Source organism: Thalassophryne amazonica, chromosome 3, assembly GCF_902500255.1.
Source record: "Thalassophryne amazonica chromosome 3, fThaAma1.1, whole genome shotgun sequence".
Lineage (NCBI taxonomy): Eukaryota > Metazoa > Chordata > Actinopteri > Batrachoidiformes > Batrachoididae > Thalassophryne > Thalassophryne amazonica.
Genome location: NC_047105.1, coordinates 73,430,236 through 73,456,498, shown reverse-complemented (window position 1 = coordinate 73,456,498; position 26,263 = coordinate 73,430,236). Strand labels below are relative to the sequence as shown.

The following is a 26,263-nucleotide window of genomic DNA, read 5'->3' as shown; positions in this document are numbered from 1 at the left end:
TCTTTTTGCAAGGAATGTTTTCACAGTTTTTGCTCTATGGCAAGATGCATTATCATCTTGAAAAATGATTTCATCATCCCCAAACATCCTTTCAATTGATGGGATAAGAAAAGTGTCCAAAATATCAACGTAAACTTGTGCATTTATTGATGATGTAATGACAGCCATCTCCCCAGTGCCTTTACCTGACATGCAGCCCCATATCAATGACTGTGGAAATTTACATGTTGTTTTCAGGCAGTCATCTTTATAAATCTCATTGGAACGGCACCAAACAAAGGTTCCAGCATCATCACTTTACCCAATGCAGATTCGAGATTCATCACTGAATATGACTTTCATCCAGTCATCCACAGTCCACGATTGCTTTTCTTTAGCCCATTGTAACCTTGTTTTTTTTCTGTTTAGGTGTTAATGATGGCTTTCGTTTAGCTTTTCTGTACGTAAATCCCATTTCCTTTAGGCGGTTTCTTAGTTCGATCACAAACGTTGACTCCAGTTTCCTCCCATTCGTTCATTTGTTTTGTTGTGCATTTTTGATTTTTGAGACATATTGCTTTAAGTTTTCTGTATTGATGCTTTGATGTCTTCCTTGGTCTACCAGTATGTTTGCCTTTAACAACCTTCCCATGTTTGTATTTGGTCCAGAGCTTAGACACAGCTGACTGTGAATAACCAACATCTTTTGCAACATTGCGTGATGATTTACCCTCTTAAGAGTTTGATAATCCTCTCTTTTGTTTCAGTTGACATCTCTCATGTTGGAGCCATGATTCATGTCAGTCCACTTGGTGCAACAGCTCTCCAAGATGTGATCACTCCTTTTTAGATGCAGACTAACGAGCAGCTCTGATTTGATGCAGGTGTTAGTTTTGGGGATGAAAATTTACAGGGTGATTCCATAATTTATTCCTCAGAATTGAGTGAGTCCATATTTTTTTTTCCCCTCTGGTTGGTCTAAAAAAGTAACCGTTACTGACTGCCACAATTTTTTTTCCTGATTTCTTATAGTGTTTCTTAAAGCCAGAAAGTTGCCATTTGAAATGACTTTAGTTTTGTGTCATGTCTGTGATCTGCTTTTTTTTTCTACAAAATTAAACAACTGAATGAACATCCTCCGAGGCCGGTGATTCCATAAACATTGCCAGGGGTTGTATTTTTCAAGTACTGGTCTTTCAATGCTTAAACTTTGTTAACCCTCTGGGACCTGAGGGCATTTTTTTTGGACAGTTCACTCGCCTGGCATAAATATTTTATTATCGTGGTCAACAGCTCTCCCTGCATTCCACAATCAAGTTTTATGTCTCTTTTTTTCAGGACAACCTGTACTTTCAAAATATATATGCTATAGTTGTGTTTTATAAGTGTAATAAAGGTTTACAATCAGAAATAAAGGAAAAAGTAAAGCAGAAAAGAATTTTCCACATACATTTATTCAAAACACACAGCAGACTATAATAAACTAGTAACACATCACTCCTAAAAACAATCTTTGGTGTGTTATGTGAGGTGAATCTGCCCTACGATTGGATTTTGGAATACCATGTGATGGTGAACCAATTTTGATTGAACACTTACATTGCTCACATCATCACACAGCTTCTATGAGGAGTACAAAGATGGTGGACGGTGGCTCCAAAGGCGTTGGCCCCAGAGGGTTAAATAAATATTTCTGTTCATGTTAACACAGGCGCTACTGAGACCCGAACCACACACAATACATACTGGAATAACCTTGAAAGACACTACTGGATTAGTTTATAAACTCCAACAGGAATGAACATTTATGATTTTAGGGTTTACAATCATTTTTGATAAACTTGATTTAAAAAAAAATATCGAGACTTAGTTAACTGGCCCACCAGCGGCTTTCAAAGCTGGCGCAAGAGTTAGCTTTGAGAATGAGCTGATGAACTGTGCCCACCACTGAAGTAAATGACACTTTAGTTCGAATTAAACAGAAGCTGTGTCATTTGTCAGTCGAGTAAAACATATTTTTCCCATCAGTCACACTCTGAGTGTAATAAATCTCCAGTGGAAATAACATCTTAGTCTGGTTTGGTGAGGTGTATTGTGTGAGGGCACCTGTACGTTTGTGCTCAGTGTTCTCTGGCCACTACATCAGCCGGGGTCACACAAAATGAAGTGTGATGAATTGATTCCCAAAGTACTTGCTTGCCACTCTGTGTGTTTCTTCCTCCAGGATCATTAATCAGTCGTTTTCACTGTTCCTGCAAGGACATGGCAGTAAGGACACTGTCCGCTCCACTCTTCAGCTTTCCACGCGGTTCTTGCTTTGTGATCTTGCTTTAATGATCTCACCTCCAGTCACTATTTTCCATATTTTAATCTCACACTAAGTGCTTTTAGTCTCAAATTCTGACGCTCAAATTCTTGCACACTGGAGTACTGATCATAATGTCTCTCTGTCTGTCTGATGTGGTCTTCATGTCCGTACAGTGGATCTCAGCACTGCTGCCTGCTTCATTTCATCTGTTCTGGTATCTAATCTCTCCTTTGGGAGAATATGGAGGAGTGGTTCCTATCTGAGGGAATGATTCAGAGAGATAGATGAGTGGTCACGTGAAGAGAGGGAGGAGAGGAGGTTTGGCTCATTTGACAGTGAAGGAGTAGATGGAGGACAGTCAACTATCATGCACCAAGAGCCAAGTTTGTTCCATCCAAACACATTATTTATAGGTTTTGCTCCATGAATGCAAGAGATGATGAATTAAAGGGCAGAATAATTTGGACTAGTTTTTCATTAGAATAAAAAGAGACTATTCTTGGGAGGTTTTGCCTGCGTGGGCTGCCATCCAAGACCACATGACAGTCAGTGTATCTTGTATGTAACTTCATACATAAACTACAAAAGCAATTTTTTTTCACCTGGAAAAACATGTCTTAAATTAGGGTTAGGGCCTGTGGCATCTTTCATATTAGTCACAGACATTCATTGCACCTCGAAGGTATTCACAGCACTTCACTTATTCCATATTTTCTTATATTACAGCCTTATTCCAAAATGGAGTAAACAAATTTTTTTGCCCTCAAGATTCTACTCTCAACTAGTTCATGGGCCAAGCAGGTTTTCGGTACCACTTAAGTGGACAAACGACACTTACAATCCAGCCTGAGTGTACCATGACCTACATAAAAATGTGTGATACCCATCCCAGGGTGGAAGTTATAGCCAGATAGGGATCAATGAAGAATTACACAGGGGTCAAAATTTAAAAACGCTCCAATCATATTAAAACTATCATCAAAACTATACCACATTATTTGTTTGAACATAAAGATTCCAAAAAGGTATAGTTTGGAATACCTATGAGTAAGTACTTGTATAATGGGGTAAAAATAGCAAGAATGGTGACAAAAGTCAATTTCAGTTTGTACAGTGGTCAAAAGTTAAAATTGTTTCAATTTTCGTAAAAAGTGATGGAAATTATTGAGTTAATAGGATTTTTAAAACGAGTAGTTTGCACCATGTGTCATGTTTAGTTATCACATTACAGGGTAACGTATGTCATAGAATTCAATGGACGTTGACATTGTTTGACCTTTACTTTGGAGACCAAGCATCCAACACAGTCAAAACTACTCCATTTATTCATCCCATTAGGACACAGACAGGTAGCGTGAGCAGGGTTCAAACCCAAGTCTACATATTGGCAAGACAACTTATCTACTCAACTACCTGCTCTACAAACTCAACAACTAGTACTTTAACACAAATTGTCCTCTCATATATGTTGGTGTCACAATTTAGTAAAACCTTGTTCTAAAAATTTGGTTTATGTGGAATATATTTATTTTGTGTGGGCTTGGGCATACAGGAAGTACACCACCTGATTGTATCTATAGACAGAAGACTCATGAAGGACACAAAGCATTATGGCCATTATCTTGACAATCTTGAGCACATGGTCTAAGACATTAAGGATGTGACCATATTTTGCTATTTACATGATCTATAATCTGAGAGCAAAATAAGCTGCAGAAATGTTTGGCGTAACATAAAATCTCCCAATCAGTGTCATCTGTCAGCCCCTTTAAGATCACACAAGCAAAACAATATGGATGAATTGATGTTGTCATCAGGATTCATTCACATTTTTCAAGAGTTTGAAAATTCTGATGAAGCGCCAGCTACATAAACGAAGCTGAACGAAGGTTAAACAATGTCTCCGAAAGTCAACGTCAGTCCAGATTTCTTGTTTCGTTTTGACTTCGGTGTCCTTCTTTAGGGCCGTGCGACTGGGGCTTAAAGGCGGATACTGTAATATGTGTGCTGTGCTCTGCAGTTTCTGCAGTACATTGATGCCTTCCATTAAGGTACAAGTACATCACATTATCATGTAGTGAATAGCCAGTGTCGCAGACCGAACGGTCCCCCCTAAAAATCAGTCTGCCCTGCCTTCGCTGCGCATGCGTCATCAGCTGCGGTTCACCGATTATCACCTCGTTTCTGCTTAAAACTGCACTCTAGTCATCATCTCAGTGATTGATATCTGAAGCTTTTGTACAACAATCATTTCCACATAAATTTAGCATTATTTCATCATAAAAGACGGGGGAGCGATCACAGTGCCGCAGCCACATGGGCTGCTAGCTGTTGCATTCACTGCGTGTCACCGAATATCGCCTCGTTTCTACTTAAAACTGACTTTAGAATGATTTAAGAGGTTTTACCTTGTCATCTGATGGTTAATAATCCCATTAAACCATTTGATCGCTTTGGGTGGAGAGAGACTCTGTCTCAGATGAGCTGCTGAGCTCCGAAATGACGCATGCGAAGTGGAGGCAGGGTGGACCAATTTTTAGCGGGTACCATTTGGTCTGCGATACCAGCTTAATACCCCTGTCTCATAGCCGGATCACGCAGAATGGCGTTGGAATTATGAATCGGCGCACATCCGAAAAGTGTCCGATTTCAGTTCCAAAATGTTCTGACGGCCATCTGCGGAAGTCGACACAGTTGGACGTGAAGCCGGGATAGCCGCCTGCGGTTAAAATCCTCTCACCCAAAAGAAAAAAATTAATTCCATGTGATAATCCAACCATCGCGGTGTCCAGAGTTGCGTTGTGCTCCTGAAGTGGACAAACGAGATAAAAGTTCCCTGGAAAGGCGCTGCATCTGAGGGACTGCACAGCAAACTTTGAGTGAAGCGGTCCAGTGCACCCCGAGTGCACACGCTTAGTCGCCCATGCAGCGTTATGCATACACACACGGCTGAGTGATAATTACAACCCCACACGTGTGTGGAGCGCACGTGCGCGCGCATGCGCATGAGGGACACAGCGCGTCGGTCTGTGTTTGCCATCCAGACATTTGAAGATCGGGCAGTCTGCAGCACCTTTTATGGCCATCTGACAGCAGTCTGTGTGGTCTATATACGCTCTGGATGCAATCTGACAGGCGTGGACACGGCAGTTTGTCTTCTGCGCTCCGACACTGCTGACCACGCCTTTTTTCCTCCCGACTGTGTTGGATTATGGCAATATTTGCCATGTCGGTCATGGCTCTCACACCTTCTTGCTATGTGTGATGGGGGCTTAAGAACAGTAGTTGCATTGCACTGTATGCATTTTTTTCTGGTAGGTATGAGGCTCACTGTCAGTTTCACAGAATGTCATGTGACTGCTGAGAGATCCGCAGAGACATGTTTACACATGGCTGTCAATGCCGTGGTGGCAGTTAGCCATGATGCCTAGTTAGTTAATGGTACCGGTTGTTGTCTGTTTAGAGACAAGTGCAAGTTCAGTGTGTTGGCCGTGCAGTACACCTACTTTCTGTGATAGCCCACAATGATATTTCATAAGAGTTGTGAATTTTTAGCTTCCAAACAAGCACAGACATGATGCCTGGTATTAGCATCTCTAAAATTGTGTGTGTGTGTGTGTGTGTGTGTGTGTGTGTGTGTGTGTGTGTGTGTGTGTGTGTGTGTGTGTGTGTGTGTGTGTGTGTGGTATCAGTTGCTTATTTTATGTTCGCATATTTTAGCTTTAGCCTGGTCAGTGGAAATACGTTGATTTAGGGATGTGATTCATTAAAAAAAGGCCAGTGGCGAAACAAAAATCTATTTAACACATCGCAAAAAGTTTGCATGGTTATATATCGCCACTTTGTCCATGATTTGTGGTCGTCCTTCCACACACCTGCTGGCTGCTTGTACAGGTATAACCAGCGCCGCTGTTCGGCATAAGCAGACTACGCAGCCTGCGTGGGGCACCAACCATGTTGCACTAGTTTGCAGGGCCTCCAATTGACTTAAAAATGTGTTGAAATTATTACATTTCAAAATCAATATGAATTATTTATGAACAGACCCATCATTTTTGTCTTTAAACATTGTGTAGGCCCCTACTCCATTACTTAATTGGGGCAAATTAACAGTAGTTTTTTTGCCTAATATAAAGCCCTCATCCACCCCCGTCCCGATTCCCTGAAGTGGTACAGCCCTGTTTGCGTCTTTCTCTGTTTGCTGTGCCGCCTAACCAGGGTTGCCAGATGTGACGATTTCCAGTCCAATAAATGCTCAAAAATGCATGGAGGCACTAAATCCTGCGCAATTTGAACTGATTTTTAAAATGTGTGTGGCAATTCTATAAAAAAAACTCGTCCAGGACCAGTGCCATATTTTTACCCTAAACAAACCAATTGGATGGGAAAACACCCAATCTGGCAACCCTGCGCCTAACTGAAGTAGCACTACTATTCCACAATTAAACAATGAAGCGACAGCAGGAGTCTGGAACTGAAAAACGGAGGAAAAAGAAACAAAAAGATGATGCCCGTGCATCCCTTGCTGGTAAGTACGTGTTAAAGGTTTAAATTGTTCTGATTACTTAATGTTCAGTGGTGCTAGGGTTGCGTTGGCTTTGCTGATTTGATGTAGCTTTAAATGCTAAACTAATCTGGATATTACAAGACGTGTGGCACGTTTGCAAATAGTTGGGCAGTGTAGTTTGAAGATTATGAGTGCCTTATAAGTCAACAAAGTCCTAGTTAGCCGTCAGTGCACTACTTAGGTCCAAATCTATTCTGCCTGACAACATGATCAGATAGCAACTATAAATTTGACAGGCTGATAAATATACCAAGAATAGTGAGAATAATTTCAGAACTTTTATTTAAGGCATATGTATGTAAATTACGTATCCACTGCTTAAAATAGACATGCATGCTTGCGTGCAGTCAGCAGAATGCTGGAAAAGAAACGCAGTTTAGTTGGTGGGGGTACTGTAGAGTGCTCCATTCCCCCTTAGGGTAAGGAAAGGGTGACACCTGCTGGTAAACTTTAGCATTTGTTGTGGTTGTGTATGGTTTCACAATGCTACCACTGTTTTGCTTGATGTGTAGTATTGAGCATTTTAATATTTAGGTATTTTTCTATGTGTCCATAATTTAATATAATGGTTTCATGTAGTTTTCCTATCATTATCGGGGGGGTTCTCTTGTATGGGGGTGGGGGGGCCTCCCTGACCAGTTATGCTTAGGGCCTCCAAAACCTTAGCAGCGGCCCTGGGTATAACTCCATTCCGGCAGTCTATAATTGTGCTAAACTCCATCCAGTTAACTGTGGTTCAGCCTTAAGTTACTTTATGTGAAGGTTTAAACAAGAATTAAAGATTTACTTGCATATTATAACTCCCATGTGAGAAGTGCTGCTGTGTTATGTTCAACCTGCACTTTTACAGGAAAAAGTACTGACCAAAAAGAAATGCTGGCACCTAACTTGACAACAACACTCATGTTTAGTTGAAGAAATCAGAAAAATATTTTTACTCATTATTGTTCACAATTTCAGTGTTAAAGCCAAGTATTTCATCATTTAAGGCTTTTTTAACTTCTGTCTTGATTTTATGAGACACAGTAAAAGTTGATTGCAACAAGGTTATGGAGCATTTTTATGGTTTCCCCCTGGATGTTGAGTAAAACAGTCTCGGCTTTGAGAACTGTGAGATGTAATGTACAAAGTGCACCATGCAGTCCTGACTCAAACTCTACAGTTTTTTTTTTGTTTGTTTTTTTTTTCACAGGGTGGCATATGTCGAAATAAGATTTGCTGAAATTCATTCAAAGCCACGATGCTTCCACCCCTGCTGCTCATCACCGTATTAAAGTAGCTGAGTTTCACAACAGGGGGTAGACATTGTGTTCATTCTGGTGCACATGGTGTGCATGCTCGCACTCTAATGAGAACCCCTCTCTAATGCTGAGAGCATGACCCAGATCAAGGACGGGGAGATCATGGCAACCGTCTGCATCCCACTGAAGACGTGCGCTTGAAGCTGATTTGCAGAAGGAGCTCATTACTGTGTGGAAAGACGGCACTCTGCAACAGCCGATAGATTCAGCCGGGCCGGCTCTTCAAGTGCAGAGTGAAGGCCGTAACCTGGCTGAATGACTCGGTCATTAGAACAACACATCACTACACCAGCTATGAGATGAGCTGTGTGCAAACAATAATAAGACACAGTCTGCCCTTAATTAGCAGTTTTAATCAGTATTCACTGGTTCTCATTCCTTCATTTTAAGCCCTAATAGCTCACAGGATGATTTACATTTTGCTGTAATATTTTAATGAATGAATCTCTTGGAACATGACTTCCACTAAAATTTAAATGAGCATGTTTTTATCTTGATGGAGGTTCGGTGAGTAGATTAATATTTATTATCTCAAGCTCGAGAAGTGACAGTTATTTGGTTTGTGCATGTTCACACACATTGTTTTATTTGACAATATGTTCTCTGCAATATCTGATCAATAAATGCACATATGTCAGGCCAGGTTTGGGAGCATGCGCTAATTATACTCTTCACTGCATCCACAGAAGTGTTCCTGGATAGCAACCACTCAGACAGGCCATCTACGTAGTAACCATCTATATCCTGCTGCAGTCATGTAAAACTTGCCACCCCCAGGCATTCTCCAGTTGCTGTGGTGCTGAATGGTGAGGCGCAGGGTGCTGGATCATTCCCTGTTCAAAACTTTGTAGCTGATGTTCCCTCACAATAGATTGATTTCCAATGCCAGAACTTGACCTTCCTCCCAGATGCCATGAATGTTTACATGAACAGCCCCACAGTTGGCCTTCTCAGCTGTTGTTTCACTACTGCAATGAAGACCCACTGGGTTCCTACATCTACATATACAGTGATGTAATAAGGCTGCGAGGATAATACAATAATACTTGCTCACTGGTCCATCTGTCGTCTCTGTTATCCATATTCTGTTTCATTTCTTCTGCTCTTGCTCATGTTTTGCAAATCTTGCTTGGTGCTTGTTGTCTTTTTCTGCACAAGTTAATGACAGTGAGTGTTGACCCCCATCCAGTGATATCTCAGGGCCACTCAGAAATACCTACCCCAGAGCAGGACGTTATCTCACCCCTGAAAATTGCCCCATGAATCAGCTTTCAGGGGTGGCCCCTGTGCTAGAGACATCCATAATGTTATAGGACCCCTAGAATACCCCATGAGTTCCTGTTGTGAAAATCGGCTTATTGCAAGTGATAGTCCTCATCTCTCCCAAAGTAACTTAATTTGACTCATTCCAGTGAGGATCAATCCAAGGATCTTCCAAAGAAACCTAGCACCAAAGACATCCAGTTGTTCCCTTAGGTCACTGGTTAGACTATAAGTCTCGCAACCATACAGTACAATAAAACAGGAAACACAAGGACCTTAAAGACTAAGACTTTTAATCTTCTGCAAAGATATGGGCTGGATCAGGTGACCCTGAACCATCCCTTAGTTATGCTGCTATAGACGTAGACTGCTGGGGGGTTCCCATGATGCACTGTTTCTTTCTCTTTTTGCTCTGTATGCACCACTCTGCATTTAATCATTAGTGATCGATCTCTGCTCCCCTCCACAGCATGTCTTTTTCCTGGTTCTCTCCCTCAGCCCCAACCAGTCCCAGCAGAAGACTGCCCCTCCCTGAGCCTGGTTCTGCTGGAGGTTTCTTCCTGTTAAAAGGGAGTTTTTCCTTCCCACTGTAGCCAAGTGCTTGCTCACAGGGGGTCGTTTTGACCGTTGGGGTTTTACATAATTATTGTATGGCCTTGCCTTACAATATAAAGCGCCTTGGGGCAACTGTTTGTTGTGATTTGGCGCTATATAAAAAAATTGATTGATTGATTGATATGGTTTTCGGCAAACACCAGGAAACTCATGGCTACATAAGGTTTAAAACCATTTTAAATTAATCTACTATTGTTTTTTAAGGGGCAAAATATGACAAGAGATACAACCACTCAGTACCCTATCTTGACAGCAAGTGCATAAAATGGTGCAGATAATTTTGTTCTGTGTCTCCATTCTTATTGTTTCTTACAAATTAATCACTTAAATCTCAACACAAACCAGGCTGCTGTGCACAGAAGGGGCTGGATTACATATCCATGTTATTCATGGTGTATTGTGTCCTCATTGTGGGTGCACCATAAATTCAACCAAACAGAGTGGCATCTGTCACTGCTGTTAAACCAGAGTGTATCTACTTCTAGTTCAATGCTTTTAAGGTGGTGCAGTGAGCAGACACAGGTTTCTGGTAAGGGAATGAAATTGCACTCACCCAGCAAACAAAAGTAACACAACCCGCTTTGTATGTATTGACTGCTATGACAGTTGAATTATCTATAGGTACTCACTGGGATATAGGAAGATTATTCACTTCTCAAGGTGTAAGTCTTACAACCATTGAGATGGACCTCACAAATTACTGAATGAATGGAAGTACAGAGACCAGCCACCTGCAGTACCTTTTAAGGTAAGTTAAAAACTGTATAGGCTGTCCACTGGACATTTGCTGTCGCTGCACACTGTGCACTTTGGCACAGATGTAAGCTTTCTTTTTCTGTAAAGATTGAAGTGTGAAATTAGAGTTTGTGATGTGTTTTTTTAATCAAAACATGAGTGGTTACTCAAAGATGAGTGAAAACTGTAGAGCAATAATAAAGAGAGAACATTTTTCTTGGTGCCACAGTCTAAGCCTTCACACTGATAGCAGAAATTAGTATTTGGCAGCTGTGTTGAGTCAATGCAAGCTTATTGGCACCCTATTAAAAGTAATCACTAATGTATACAGTTTATGACTGAGTAAAGTAAGTCCCTTCGGCTGCTCCCTTGTTTGCACTTGGGGTCGCCACAGCAAATCCAAGGTGGATCTGCATGTTGAATTGGCACAAGTTTTACGCCGGATGCCCTTCCTGACGCAACTCCACATTACATGGAGAAATGTGGCAGGGGTGGGATTTGAACCCGGAACCTTCTGAACTGAAACCAAGCGCATTAACCACTTGGCCACCACTGCAATGCATGATTGTGTAGACAGTTTATGTAGCATCATAAGACATATTCTGTTCCCCTGATGTAAATGCCTCTACTGAATCTGTCAAATCATTTAGATAGTGGATTCTGTGTCAGTTTTCTCTGCTTGCAGTGCATTTACAGCATTGCAAAGCATTAGACTTGCTAATTTAGTCCATTTCGCTGTTCACAAATGAATGTGCATAAATATTAATGCATTCCTCCCCTCTCAACTGCTTCTCGTGCATTCATTGGATTTTGGCATGATGTTATAATTATTTTTGCAGGAATAATGTCAGCCCTAAGCCTATGGACAGACTACTATGCTAAAGTAATGACTAAGCTGCCGTTCTTTGACATGGTAAAACACTAAGAAAAACCTGTGCATTTTCATATAACTGGTTCCTTTTAAAAATTAGAAGGGTGCTCATAGATTACACACTTCTACCAACACTGAATGATCCTGGGAATTTAAAATGGTTATAACTCTTCCAAAATAACAGAAAAAATTTCAGTGACATAATCGTCTGAATGTGTATATCACAGAAGGAAATTTCACATGCTGATTGTCATTCCATGTCTTACTGACAGGGTCAGTCAATATCACAGTGGTAGTTTTTAACAAAGTGACTACAATGCCCCATAATAATCATCACCCTGCTTGGCATTCAGTGACGTCTCCCTTGTGCAGACAGGCAAATCAAAGCATTGCCTTGAAAGTGCATTTAGGGTCTGATTTTCTAAGATCCCAAATAAGAAGTGCTAAATTGCATGAGCAATCCAAACTTGTAAATTGCATGGGTAATCCAAACATTTGCACATTAGGGTAGAGACAGTTTTGTTTTGACTTGCTAAAACGAACCACGCAATTGATACTCTGTGGTAACAGGACATAGGCAGCAGTATGTAATTAAAATTTTCAGTCTGTTAATGGCTACAAGCGCAAAGTGAAATTCACTCAGCATCTTGCAAGTATGAGCCTTGTGCTTCCTTGGGGCCCCTTCACACATAGTGCGAAGTTTGGATGGCGTTTGGATGAAAATGGTGAAACATTTTGCAATTAGCGCATGAAACAACATGCCAACGGGGAGACGTGCATGAACCCGTGCGAGAGTTTGTGCGCGTGCCGATGTCTATCGAGCAGGAACAGTGCCAGATGCAGCACATGGCGCCGCTTATGGGTGATTCTTTAACTACGGGCACTATTGGCCTTGTAAATGTAATTTCCACCACACCATTGCCTTACAATATAAAGCACCTTGGGGTAACTGTTTGTTGTGATTTGGCGCTATATACATGTGCTCTGATGTCACTGTTTATCTCCATAGAAACTACCCAAACAATCTTTCATACAAACTGTTTAAAGGGACATTAGTGTTGTGGTGGAAATTACGGTAATAGTCTGGAACAACTACATTTTGTTTAAAAAAATCACAACAGTTGTATGACATTGAATACCCCAATTATGTTTTAATTATTTTACTGATATTTTATTCAGAGATATTTTAAAACATTAGAAAAAATGTTTCTTTACCATTCATTTTTATCATTGAAGATCAAAAGTCTGGGTGTGGGACAAGCACAAAACAGCAATATTTGCATATAATGATGCTGAAAAAAGGTGAAAAGGTCATCATAGACTACTAGGACAAATTTCTTAACACACTTTCATTGTAAAGATAACTATAAACGTGTGAAATGTCCCCTTTTTTCTGTTTTTCATACAATATGATCAAAGGACATAAGTGCCCGTAGTCTAAGAATCACCCTTATGTGGAAGAAATAAAACTAGCTGGTATGTGTGGAACCACATGACGCCTCTTATGTGGAATAAGTAATACAATAAAAACCAACCGGTACCTGTGGGACCACATCACGCCGCTTATGTGGAATGATTAAAAAAAGAAAACAAAAAAACACACCACCCGGGACGCAAACTCCCGTAAAAAAGATTTTACCAAGCAACGGAGCTGTTCTTTGAATGCTGCAGGAAGCTGCCTCATACCAGGAAGGACATGGAAGTATTACAAAAAAAAAAAAAAAAAAAAATCCCACACCATATAAAAACACCACATTTATCAAGTGAGCAATACAAATATGATCTGTCTGTTCCTCTGGTGATGACCCATGGTCACAGACATACAATCATGAAATGACACGAATGAGACGCAGTGACGCTCTGATCATGTCCACATCTATTGGTCAGGTGCGTCCAGTCGGCCGCGCGCGTGTTCTGCCCGACATGCGTGTCTTGTGAACGGCACATCACAGCACAGACACCGCGTCATGTGGAACAGAGCTCACGTGGGTGACGTGATGGTCAGATCGCCCGCTGTGTGTTCTGATCTGTTGGTCCGTTTCAACCTGGGGGCTGTCAGTATCCGCTCCATGCACGCGCTCGTTTGCTGCAGCTTGTCGCCACCACGGCAATATATGTTTTTATTTATGTCCACATAAATACAGCAATCAGACACACACGCCTCACAGTGGACAGTTGTTAGTCCATAACTGTCCAAACACAGTAAGTGTTGTGAAGCTGGAATCTCCAGAATGACAAATCACCACAGCTGCTTCTGTCAGAAGCCACGCCTCCCGTGAGTGGAGAGCACACAACCACATGTCAGTGTGTGTGGTTGCAATGTCACACTCCTGGGGAACTTAGACAAATTTCACAGCAGTATGACAGTGATTGTCTGCAGTCTGTTGTCGTGCCAAGAGTGCGACTGGCCACACATTTTCTAAGTGCCATGCAAGCCATATTAGGTGTTTGTGCGTGCCACCTGGAATTTGGCCGGCACCTGCTGCGAGACGGTGTGATGGGTTCGCACAGTGCACACTTTGTCTTTCAGGCACTTGTGTGCGCAAATAGTTGTAGCTACAGATGTACGAGGCGTTCACACGGTTTGCACACGATTCCTGCATCATGCGCACTAAGTGTGCACTTCGTCCAAACTTCACACTATGTGTGAAGGGGCCCTTATGCACAGACATGGCAACATACCAGAGTGTATTCATGCATTGCCAATTAAAAAAAAACAATGACAACAACAAAATCTCTGATCTCAGATATTGTTGTTCCATCCATGTTATTTAAGCAAACTGGTTAATAATTTTGCATTCTCCCAATGGAATGCATACAGACAACTGTGCACACTGCATGCAGAGGTGGAACGCTCAGCTGTCTCTGTGTACTCCGTGCATTCAGTTGTCTGTGTGTGTTTCATGGATAGAATGCATGCAGCATGCACAGACACCTGTGCATCATCTTCTCACACAGACCAACTGTGCATATGTGTGTGTTTATTTGAGTGAACCAATGTGACACATCAATGCGAGTCATGATCACGAATCACACCAAAATGTACTATGGTCCACATGGAGACATTTATTATCCAGTAGTAGCAGCCTGTCAAGCGCAAACATTTACACCAAAGTGTGCTAAATACAGATGCTATCTGCAGCAGCTCAATTTCCTTTTGACCTTGATAAATTGTGTTGCATGTGTAAAGCCTACTGTATTTTTCACTCTCACAATTCAGTTGCAATGCAAGCTTGGTGTAAACGTAAATAACAGATCAAAATGGAGACCAGCCAAGACTTGTGAGAGCTGACAAAATTCCATGATCTTGTAGGTCTTATTTAGGTCCCAGTCCAGTGTAAAGGGGGTATTAAACAGCTCTAACACCTGGCAGAGTTTGTTGTAGAATTTTACAGAAAGGCTCTATTGGGGGAGCTCAGCATGGTTCGACACAGGTTGGGAGCTTGGGTTGACTCCTGGCTGACTTGGTTTGACTTGAGTTACCCCAAGCTATCATGACTTCAGTATGAAGTTTACACCAGAGTTTGGTTGGAATTAGTCTTGAGTTGTGCCAGGCTCACCCTGTGCTTGGTGTGGATTGGGGCAAGGTGATTGATATTTATAAGTGGAATATGCAGCACTATTATGTCTGTTCTTTAATCAAAGATGTTTTTATGGTAATGTCTTCATTGTAAGAGCAAAATTTTTGCACAGAGAGGTCAGCTTCTTTGCCGAGTGCCTGGAGCTGATCGGGATTGCTCTTCTGTTCAAGGACACCTCAGTGGGCTATCACTTTCTGCCAAACAGGATGCAAATCAGAGCCCTGCAATTGAGCTCTCTCTGGCTACGCTGCTTTTATCTTCCAAGCAAAAATACAAAGTCAAATCAACCAGATGGAAAGTCAGATCACAGCAGACAGCAAGCAGAGGTTGAACATCTGTTGCACTGATGTACCCAAAGACTCGCTGGAATTCAAGACTAGCCTCTTCTCACCTTTCCTGCTGCTCCTTCCTCTGACTCAGACTTGGCAAGTTGACAACCAGATACAACTGGTTTCTGCAAACCTCCTGGAAGCTGCAATTAAACTTTGAGATAATGCATGGTAAAACTCTCATTAAATCCTAGTCAGAGATAATGCATGTTAAACTCCCATTATGGTTTGTTTGGAAGGCAGAGCTTGCAGTTGTGCTGACTGTATTTTTCTTCATCAGATCTTTGGAGGTGCAGAAGGAAAAAGAAGCGTCAAAACAAAGATTGCTGAGTCAGCACGACCAATTTTCTTTCCCTCAGAGGAACTGAAGTGGAATTGTTGTGTATTGTTTTAACTTTAATGGAAGTACATGAGAAAGGCTTTTCACTGTATGAGTGCAGAAATTATTCATTCAGTGGAACAGCATCCACTGTGCCAGCAAAAAGACATTTTTTTTTCTTTTTGATGAATTTAATAGCCTCCAGTGTTATAAGCAAATTAAAAATATTACCGTAACATTTCTGGATATGTAATGATTCTGAATGAATATCTGTCATTTTACAAATTTAGAGAAAATTCTATGTAAAGTAACAGTGTGCAGGATTTTAGGTTTTTTTTTTGTTTGTTTGTTTTTTTTAGCAGAAATGGAATATAGCTTTCATAGCCATCTGTTCATTGGTGTATAATCACCTGCAATGATGGGTTGATGGGTTTTCATGACCTTAGAATGAGCCCTTTATAGCTACACAGGAGTAGGCCCCCTCATGGAAGCCACCATGTTGCTACAGTAACTCAAAAGAAGAGGAATCAGCGGGTGCTCCTTTGTACACTGTCTACTTGTTGCTAGTGCAGGCTAACAAGTTTGGGGAGCCTCATTTTTGTGAAATGGCAGCTTATACATATTGCACATCACAAGACAAGGGAGCGTGAATCCTCCTCAGCACAGAAGCAAAAATGTGGAAGAAATGGAACAAAAATGTGACCACCTTGTGATGTCCAGAGGTGTCAAGTAACGAAGTACAAATACTTCGTTACTGTACTTAAGTACACTTTTTAGGTATCTATACTTTACTCCATTACTTATTTTTCTGCCTACTTCTGACTTCTACTCATTACTTTTTCACACAAGTATCTGTACTTTCTATTCCTTACATTTTTTTAATACATAATACATAAATACATTTTACATTTTTTAAAACAAACAGTCTCGTTACTCTTGGCTTCAGTTTAATGTTTAATTTCACTTCATGTGCGCCTGTAATCAACTTTTCTGCAGCACGGCTTTGCTTTGAACCGTGAACCAATTGAAGCAGTGGTTCGCAGATTGAAGCAATGCTTCGACCTATTGCTTCATTTATTCTTTCTTTCGCTTAATTTTCCCCCGCTAAAACCCTAAAGAGCCTACTTCTGTGAGTATTATTTACCTTTTCTATGTTAAACTGACCTGTTATGGTCTTCTGAAACAGTTGATAGATGTATTTTATAACTTAAAAACAGGAGCGATGCTAACGTGTTAGCATGTCTATGGCATTTTCAATGTTAAAACTTAGCATTAAGCAATTCCAGCCGTCATCACGTTCGGGTGCATTTGTTTTCAGATTGTAATATTTCTTAAATTTATTTTTGTTTATATATTAATAATCTAATGATTATTATATACAATTTTAGAGAAAGAGGCAAAAAGAACCTGAATAGAAACACAACAGAAAATATAAAAGCAACTAACAATGAACATACATAAATAAATACATACATACATAAAGTGTTTCCTGTGAACACCTAGTGACTCTTACACCTCCACTTCATCCATGTCTTATTTAATGACAGTTTGTTTCGGTCAAACCATATTTTCAATGTGTTAATTTCTTCAGTGATTTCCTCCAGAACTATCTGCCAAACTAGAAAACTGCTGCATCCTAGTAAGAGCAGAATACTACTGGAATGAATTTGAATAAGGAACGTTGTTTTTTTTGTTTGTTTGTTTGTTTGTTTTCCTTCACTAAATGGATGCTGCACTCACTGCAGTTTATTGTCTGGAATAGTCCCAGATTGCATTTCAGAGCTTCTAGAATTGAAACATTTTCGTGCAGGTGGTGTTGGGGGGTAATTTTGGGTTTTGGGTCTTGGGCCACATGTAGAACGAATCAGTTTTTAAATTAAGCTTTCAATTCATATAGTGGCATGTACCTTTTCTTTTCTTTTTTTAAAGGTTACTTTATACTTTTATACTTTAAGTAGGTTTTGGAGCACATACTTTTTCACTTTTACTTGAGTAAAGATGTCAAGTTAATACTTCAACTTTTACCAGAGTGTTTTTAAACTGCAGTATCTATACTTCTACTTAAGTAACAAATGTGTGTACTTTTGACACCACTGGTGATGTCATACTGTAATTTGTAACCTCACTAATAAATGACACTAAATCTTACACACTGTGGCTTTAAAGCAACTTTATGCATATACTGTATATTTATATTAAACATAGTAAGCATAAACAATGTGAGGATATTTATTTGACCTGTATGTTTTAGAACCACCTGCTACGAATGCAGATAAATCTCATACACATAACATTTGAATTCAATTGTATGTTCAACAATTGTGTAACTCAGCGACATCTTGGGAACAGTATAATGTCAAAAAGTCAGGTCGCACATGTGTGTCAAAAATGTTACTATATTACATTTACTTCATGTATAACAGTAAAAACTTTGTGCACAAATATGACACAGAAACAACACTGGGTACTGTGCATCAGTTTTAGACCCCCCCAAAAAAGTATTTTTTTATTTGAAAATAAATGTTTGAGTAAATATTTGATTTGCTTCTTCAATTTCAAAATATAACGCTAAAATACCCTTGGCCACATGAACATAACAATAGGAAACAGAATGTGACCTTTTCACGTCTTAAAATCGGTCAAGGTTAGCCATCTTTGACCTTGCCGAGGACTGTGTCCCAAGAACGTTCCCTGTGAATTTGAAGATGGGACTGGACTGAGCACAGACAGACAGATGGACAGACAGACTCACAGATTGATAGATGGATGCAAGGCCTTCACAAGTCCTGTTGTGATTTGGCGCTATATAAATAAAATTGATTTGATTGATTTGAATACCCGATGGTCATATTTTAGCCTCAGGTAAAAATGCATTGGATTTGTGTTTTAACAATGCGTGGACATGTCAAATAAATTATGTTAACTAACTGATTTAAAAAAAAAAAAAGTTAAATCATCACTACATTATTGTCAATATTCTAGGGTGCTTTACATTTTCACATTACTGGACATTTGCTGCTCCCCAGGTTTAGAATTTGCTCAAGTGAAAATTCAGCAGGCCTAAAGCTTTCTTCACCAGCAAATTGAACTTTCTGTCCAGTTTTGCAATGAATTTGCAGATGGTATGCAGATTTTTAAAGCATCGCCGAGCAGACCTGAAAAGAGTCAGCAGCTGTCTTCCTGTTCCTTGCTTGTTCAGACTTTGTGATTTATCATTGCCCTACGCATAATGTATCACTTATTGTTGTAGGACAGCAAACTGCTGGATGTGCTGCTTAGCAAGGTCATATTAGGTTGAGATTATTTGTGTACCAGACGTGTAGCCAGCAGGGTTCTAATGGGTTCCTGAGATCCTTCATCCTTCCCTATATGTTTTACCGGCAAATATGCAAGTGAATTACTGGACTAAGCTTCAGCATTTTAAACGTTTTGAAAGGCTGATTCATTCAAACAATGTCTGTGTCAGTGTAATTAGTGCAGCAAATAACTGAAACAATACTTCACATGGTGATACGAGCACCAAATCCAGCACAAATTCTCCTGAGACATTGCTCTTTTGAAAAAAAACGACGGGCCACTTGAATTTTCAATAGGCGGCCACGTAGGGGTCAACTGAAGAATTGCACTGGGGTTAAAATATAAAAATGCTCCAATCAAATCAAAATCAAATCAAATCAATTTTATTTATATAGCGCCAAATCACAACAAACAGTTGCCCCAAGGCGCTTTATATTGTAAGGCAAAGCCATACAATAATTGCGGAAAAACCCCAACGGTCAAAACGACCCCCTGTGAGCAAGCACTTTGCAATAGTGGGAAGGAAAAACTTTAACAGGAAGAAACCTCCAGCAGAACCAGGCTCAGGGAGGGGCAGTCTTCTGCTGGGACTGGTTGGGGCTGAGGGAGAGAACCGGGAAAAAGACATGCTGTGGAGGGGAGCAGAGATCGATCACTAATGATTAAATGCAGAGTGGTGCATACAGAGCAAAAAGAGAAAGAAACACTCAGTGCATCATGGGAACCCCCCAGCAGTCTAAGCCTATAGCAGCATAACTAAGGGATGGTTCAGGGTCACCTGATCCAGCCCTAACTATAAGCTTTAGCAAAAAGGAAAGTTTTAAGCCTAATCTTAAAAGTAGAGAGGGTGTCTGTCTCCCTGATCCGAATTGGGAGCTGGTTCCACAGGAGAGGAGCCTGAAAGCTGAAGGCTCTGCCTCCCATTCTACTCTTACAAACCCTAGGAACTACAAGTAAGCCTGCAGTCCGAGAGCGAAGCGCTCTATTGGGGTGATATGGTACTATGAGGTCCCTAAGATAAGAAGGGACCTGACTATTCAAAACCTTATAAGTAAGAAGAATAATTTTAAATTCTATTCTAGAATTAACAGGAAGCCAATGAAGAGAGGCCAATATGGGTGAGATATGCTCTCTCCTTCTAGTCCCCGTCAGTACTCTAGCTGCAGCATTTTGAATTAACTGAAGGCTTTTCAGGGAACCTTTAGGACAACCTGATAATAATGAATTACAATAGTCCAGCCTAGAGGAAATAAATGCATGAATGAGTTTTTCAGCATCACTCTGAGACAAGACCTTTCTAATTTTAGAGATATTGCGTAAATGCAAAAAAGCAGTCTTACATATTTGTTTAATATGCGCTTTGAATGACATATCCTGATCAAAAATGACTCCAAGATTTCTCACAGTATTACTAGAGGTCAGGGTAATGCCATCCAGAGTAAGGATCTGGTTAGACACCACGTTTCTAAGATTTGTGGGGCCAAGTACAATAACTTCAGTTTTATCTGAGTTTAAAAGCAGGAAATTAGAGGTCATCCATGTCCTTATGTCTGTAAGACAATCCTGCAGTTTAGCTAATTGGTGTGTGTCCTCTGGCTTCATGGATAGATAAAGCTGGGTATCATCTGCGTAACAATGAAAATTTAAGCAATGCCGTCTAATAATACTGCCTAAGGGAAGCATGTATAAAGTGAATAAAATTGGTCCTAGCACAGAACCTTGTGGAACGCCATAATTAACCTTAGTCTGTGAAGAAGATTCCCCATTTACATGAACAAATTGTAACCTATTAGATAAATATGATTCAAACCACCGCAGCGCAGTGCCTTTAATACCTATGGCATGCTCTAATCTCTGTAATAAAATTTTAGGGTCAACAGTATCAAAAGCTGCACTGAGGTCTAACAGAACAAGCACAGAGATGAGTCCACTGTCTGAGGCCATAAGAAGATCATTTGTAACCTTCACTAATGCTGTTTCTGTACTATGATGAATTCTAAAACCTGACTGAAACTCTTCAAATAGACCATTCCTCTGCAGATGATCAGTTAGCTGTTTAACAACTACCCTTTCAAGAATTTTTGAGAGAAAAGGAAGGTTGGAGATTGGCCTATAATTAGCTAAGATAGCTGGGTCAAGTGATGGCTTTTTAAGTAATGGTTTAATTACTGCCACCTTAAAAGCCTGTGGTACATAGCCAACTAATAAAGATAGATTGATCATATTTAAGATCGAAGCATTAAATAATGGTAGGGCTTCCTTGAGCAGCCTGGTAGGAATGGGGTCTAATAGACATGTTGATGGTTTGGATGAAGTAACTAATGAAAATAACTCAGACAGAACAATCTGAGAGAAAGAGTCTAACCAAATACCGGCATCACTGAAAGCAGCCAAAGATAACGATACGTCTTTGGGATGGTTATGAGTAATTTTTTCTCTAATAGTTAAAATTTTATTAGCAAAGAAAGTCATGAAGTCATTACTAGTTAAAGTTAAAGGAATACTCGGCTCAATAGAGCTCTGACTCTTTGTCAGCCTGGCTACAGTGCTGAAAAGAAACCTGGGGTTGTTCTTATTTTCTTCAATTAGTGATGAGTAGTAAGATGTCCTAGCTTTACGGATGGCTTTTTTATAGAGCAACAGACTCTTTTTCCAGGCTAAGTGACGATCTTCTAAATTAGTGAGACGCCATTTCCTCTCCAACTTACGGGTTATCTGCTTTAAGCTGCGAGTTTGTGAGTTATACCACGGAGTCAGGCACTTCTGATTTAAAGCTCTCTTTTTCAGAGGAGCTACAGCATCCAAAGTTGTCTTCAATGAGGATGTAAAACTATTGACGAGATACTCTATCTCACTTACAGAGTTTAGGTAGCTACTCTGCTCTGTGTTGGTATATGGCATTAGAGAACATAAAGAAGGAAACATATCCTTAAACCTAGTTACAGCGCTTTCTGAAAGACTTCTAGTGTCATGAAACTTATTCCCCACTGCTGGGTAGTCCATCAGAGTAAATGTAAATGTTATTAAGAAATGATCAGACAGAAGGGAGTTTTCAGGGAATACTGTTAAGTCTTCAATTTCCATACCATAAGTCAGAACAAGATCTAAGATATGATTAAAGTGGTGGGTGGACTCATTTACATTTTGAGCAAAGCCAATTGAGTCTAATAATAGATTAAATGCAGTGTTGAGGCTGTCATTCTCAGCATCTGTGTGGATGTTAAAATCGCCCACTATAATTATCTTATCTGAGCTAAGCACTAAGTCAGACAAAAGTTCTGAAAATTCACAGAGAAACTCACAGTAATGACCAGGAGGATGATAGATAACAACAAATAAAACTGGTTTTTGGGACTTCCAATTTGGATGGACAAGACTAAGAGTCAAGCTTTCAAATGAATTAAAGCTTTGTCTGGGTTTTTGATTAATTAATAAGCTGGAATGGAAGATTGCTGCTAATCCTCCGCCTCGGCCTGTGCTACGAGCATTCTGGCAGTTAGTGTGACTCGGGGGTGTTGACTCATTTAAACTAACATAATCATCCTGCTGTAACCAGGTTTCTGTAAGGCAGAATAAATCAATTTGTTGATCAATTATTATATCATTTACTAACAGGGACTTAGAAGAGAGAGACCTAATGTTTAATAGACCACATTTAACTGTTTTAGTCTGTGGTGCAGTTGAAGGTGCTATATTATTTTTTCTTTTGAATTTTTATGCTTAAATAGATTTTTGCTGGTTATTGGTGGTCTGGGAGCAGGCACCAATCATATTGAAAACTGTACCACATTATTTGTCTGATCATAAAGATTCCAAAAATGTATAGTTTGGACTATCTATGACTGAATGTTATGGAGTTATGGGGTAAAACACCTTAAGAATGGTGACAAAGGTCAATTTCACTTTGTACAAATTGCTCCAATTTTAGTAAAAGATGGTGCAAATTGTTGATTGAGTTACTTGGATTAATAAATGGAATAGTTTTGACTGTGTTGAATGCTTGGTCTCTAAAGTAAAAGTCAAATAATGTTGACGTCTATTGAATTCTATGACATGTGACATATGTTACCCCGTAACGTGATAACTAAGCATGATACATTTTGCAAGCTGTTCCTTTTTGAAACCCTATTAACTCAACCAATAATTTGTATCAGCTTTGAACAAAATTGTAGTAACTCTAATTTTTGACCCCTGTACAAACTGAAACTGAACTTAGTCACCATTCTTGTCGTTTTTACCCCATAACTCTATAGAATTCAGTCATAGACAGTCCAAACTATACCTTTTTGGAATGTTTACAATCAGACAAATATGTGGTATAATTTTCAATATGACTGGAGCATTTTTATATTTTGACCCCATGTAATTCTTCAACTGACCCCTACGTGGCCGCCTATTGAAAATAAAATAAAATAATATTGAAAATAAATAAGGTGTACTTTTGCCAAATTTGGTGCTTGTGTCACCATTTGCAGGATTCCTCTGTAAATATTCTGTTATCTGCTGCACTAAATAGCCCATGGACACAACAGCCTTTGTTTGTAGTGCTAAACATAACTTAAGCAGTCAGCACTTGTACACACGCAACAGAAATGATGCACTGATAAGAGTAGGCGTAGATGCACGTCAGTGTATCAAACAGCCCATGTTTCCCATAAGTCTTTGCATCAGCCTCAGCGCTGAAGTAGAAACAGATATTTTCTTAAGTGGGAGGAAGTCACTGAAAGCAGTGAGACTGCTGTTTCGGGGGAAGATGGTGGCAAAATGCACTGAACCTATCAGACCAATTAGGGAGTGTCTGACACGTTCCACCTTCTTGGCTGAGATTACATTCCATATGCACATATTTAAAGAAACCAAAGAAGCTTTGGTGATCAATTAATAATTTTGACTATGATGTGTTTTTTGAGTAAAGACCACCCACAAATGATCTATGGGGTTTATTTGCTAACTAGTGTAAAGTAGGACAGGTAGGTACTCAAAATGCACAGCATGCACTGGTGCAGTGCCATACCACAACATGGAAACATTTTGGGTCCTGGATGGTATGGAGCTCAATCCAGGCCAAAAGTTTTGTAATCTGAAAAAATAAATAAATAAATGAATAAATAAAAAAATAAATTTTGAAACTGAAAATTCAATGTTTGTTCTTGAATTTTCTAATCATTTAAAAAGTATTGTTAAAATAAAAATAAGTGTAAGATATATATTTTTCAGTTTAAATATACTTTTGATTCAGCTCTGTAATTATTTTGATCAAATAGTTTATTTTCATTTTTTACTCTGAAATATATTTTAACATGTGATGTGTCATTTTTATCAGTTGCAGGATTAAATTTTTCAGAATCAAAGCTTATCTTTTTGGTTTCATATTTCTTTTTTTCACCTTCAGATTGAGTCATTATCTAGCAAAGTACCCACGTTTCCTGAAAGCAACATCATGTGAGGACTGTTGCTCTGCTGTCACTCACAATTCCAAACCCTTCTCAATCGAAGCCACGCCCTCCCACACCAGAACGGGGCCAAAAGTTTGAAACTGAAAAAATAAGATCTGAAAGCGAAAAAAAGATCTGAAGGTGAAAAAAGAAACATGAAACCAAAAAGATAAGATTTGATTCAGAAAAATTTAATCCTGCAACTGATAAAAATGACACATCACATGGTAAAATATATTTCAGAGTAAAAATGAAAATAATTTGATCAAAATAATTACAGAGCTGAATCAAAAGTATATTTAAACCGAAAAATATATATCTTACACTTATTTTTATTTTAATAATACTTTTTAAATGATTAGAAAATTCAAGAACAAACAATGAATTTTCAGTTTCAAAATTTATTTTTCAATCTTTTTTTTTTTTTTTTTTTTCCAGATTACAAAACCTTTGGCCTGGACTTAGCTCCATAGGATGTAACTACTCAGGCAGACAACTGATCCATCCCCACCTCTTTAAAGTAATCTGTAACAGTGGGTGAAATGCAGTCGTCCCCTTGGCCTTCTTCAGCCTCTGGTTTCTTCAAAACCTGTGGGCTCAATCATGACTCAAAAAATGTGCCACAAGGCCAAAATGTTGCAAAGCTCTGACCAAGAACAGCATCCAGTGGTTAAATTATGTCACTGGACAAGTTCTGCCTACCAGCCAGAAAAACACTTAAAAAAAATAATAAAAGCACTCTGCTCACACACTGTGTCCATAAATAAATAAATCATGCAATCTTTAAAAAACTGAGATTTTTACATGGCTGTGGTGTTATTAGTTAAAGCAGAACATCTGACAGCTTTGCCTGGGAGTGATGATGAATGACAGTGTTCAGTCTTTTCTGAAAAAGCTTTTGTGCATGCGTCTGTGTGTGTGTGTGCAGATTAAACCGTCACTCATTCATGCACAGGGAGCTGGAGGAGCACAATGACATCTATCATTATTCTATTAACACCAAAGACAAAATATGTCACTGACGTTTTCTAAAATGGTCATAAACTGTTTTTAAAAAATCAGAAAAACATCATGACCAAGGAATAATGCAGCTTTGTGCCACTGATGATATATACAGTTGTGGTTGAACGTTTACATGCACTCATCATGGGCATGAATATGATGGTAATTTTAGGCTTTCCATGATGTCCTTGAACTGTTCTTTTTTATGGTGGAATGGTTGCACAGTATACACGATTAATGACTTTAAAGAAACAAGAACTGGGTGCACAAGTTTGAATTTATTTTAGATCTTCTCTAATTCACACAGGGTCAAAATTATAGATACAGGTTAAATATATATACATACACCGCCACTGATATGCCCCTTAGCAAGTTGCACCTCAACCAGATGCTTTTAGAAGTCATCAACAAGCTGCTCAGACAATTCTGGATGGACATTTGACCACTCTTCTTGGCAGAATTGGTAGAGTTCATTTAAATTGGTTGGTTTCCTGGCACAGACATGGTGTTTAAATGTAGTTCCCAAATTTTCAATAGCATTGAGGTCAGGGCTTTAGGAAAACCATTCCAGAAGCTTAATGTTAGTCTGCTTTATCCCACAACTAGTTTTGATGTCTGTTTGGGATCATTGTCCTGTTGGAACACCCAGTTGTAGCCAAGT

At 39.5% G+C, this 26,263-nt stretch overlaps 1 long non-coding RNA gene across 1 annotated transcript; it reads left to right on the top strand.

The window, feature by feature from the left end:
- Positions 1–1,556: 1,556 nt before the first annotated feature.
- On the top strand, positions 1,557–21,102 carry LOC117507939. Its single transcript, XR_004559897.1, has 3 exons — positions 1,557–2,832; positions 16,177–16,183; positions 21,092–21,102. It is a non-coding gene; the product is annotated as an uncharacterized LOC117507939 (long non-coding RNA).
- The last annotated feature ends 5,161 nt before the right edge of the window (positions 21,103–26,263 follow it).